This window comes from Limulus polyphemus, unplaced genomic scaffold (genome assembly GCF_000517525.1).
Source record: "Limulus polyphemus unplaced genomic scaffold, Limulus_polyphemus-2.1.2 Scaffold182, whole genome shotgun sequence".
Taxonomy (NCBI): domain Eukaryota; kingdom Metazoa; phylum Arthropoda; class Merostomata; order Xiphosura; family Limulidae; genus Limulus; species Limulus polyphemus.
Genome location: NW_013665792.1, coordinates 795,329 through 797,084, shown reverse-complemented (window position 1 = coordinate 797,084; position 1,756 = coordinate 795,329).

Here is a 1,756-nt window from a genome sequence, read left to right as displayed (position 1 = left end):
TTTTTTTTGGTGCTTAATGGTCAGAATGGTAGGATTAGGGAATACAAATATAAATTTTGGCAGGGTAGAAGTCATCTTCAAATAAGACAGATTTTTTTTCTACAGGGTGGTTGGTCTTTGGTACATGTTGCCTTCAGATGTTGTGGAGACAGTAAATTTAAGTGAGTTTAAGAGAAAGCTTGATAACTGTATGAATGATAAGATTTTTGAGGTTTTTAAAAGCATTTTATTTAATATATTTAGTTTAGTTTAGAAGATGGAACAGCCTAGATGGACCAATAAGTCCCTTGTTGTCCCTAAACATTATGTTATATGTTATGTAATATTTCGATAAGCTTTGTTTTCAGGATTGGTGTATGCTACCATCTGTTATGCTAATTCACAAAAACGTATGTTGTTGCACATTATGTAATGTTTGATATTGTTACTCTGCTGGGTGTCGTTTTGAATTGAAAAATGTTCTTTGAAGACTTGTGTTAGCCTGAAATTATAACTTCCTTGGATTATTCTCGCACTTGAAACGACACGCAAAACTTATATTGAAATAAAATTGAATAATGGAAATAGACTGTTTCATAATGTCAACACTAAAATATACTTTAAATATATAAGCAAAAACTATAAAATTTACATAAGTCAATAAATCAAAGTCATCCAACTGAATTTGTAATAATATTTTTGGTTACTAAACATACAAGCACTTAGACTCCATGAGCCCCCAGTGAAACACTATGGTCAGATTTTTGGTTAAAAACACTTCACAAACATCAAATAAAGAGGTAAATTAATAACTAAATGATAAACATTTAAATAAAAAATGTGATACAGGGAATTTGAAATTTGTTTTCTAAATATACATTTCTGTGTCTGCTAAATCATAGAGTCTATGTTATTGTTTGTAATAACTGCAGGAATACAACAGGTGTAAGATATGTTGATGCTATATGAAGGACTTACAATTATTTTGTGTTTGAATTATATTTTTAGGTTTCTTACTAGTGTCTCATTGGATACATCTAAGATGCTTGCAGTGGGACGATGTGAGAAGTGACCAAGAAATTTTCCCCATGATGGGTACACTTCAAGTTTCAACAAAGAATATGTTAAAGAGCTTTCTGACTCGGCAACATCATCTCATTAGCTGAAGTTCAGAGTTTCAATGAACTTGATTACCACCTTTTGCACTGCTACCTGTGGGTCATTAAAAGATTGAGTGAGCTGGTGTTGGAATGAAGAAAAAGAGACTGATGACGGTAAGTTGTTTAGGATTAGACATCATTCCTGGCAGCTAGGAACTGATTGTATTAATTAAAAGCTACTTATTTCTGGAGAGTAAAGTGAGAAGGCATTTGAAAGGGATGAGAGAGTTTATAAATTATCTCTCTGGTAACAAGCTGTGACGCAGTAGGCAAAAGATTCAAATTGGTGACCTTGGCACTAAACAGTGAATGATACTGTCTTGATGAGGGTTTGTAACGATGTGACGTTGAGATTACAGTTATCACCATGTATAGTGATACGGTTTGTAAGAGAGATGGTTCTGGCTGCTTTTAGAACTAATGCTCCAAATCATTCAGAGCTCTAATACAATTATCATTGACCTCTCTGAATACTTGCATGTTATCGAATCTTCGATAAACTAAAGAACTTATATAGGAAGAAGAACTGGTTAAGCAGTCCTAAGAGATTCACAATATGATATCTAGGGATGATGGAGAAGTAATTGATATTGCACGTTTTCCATGCATTGTTTATC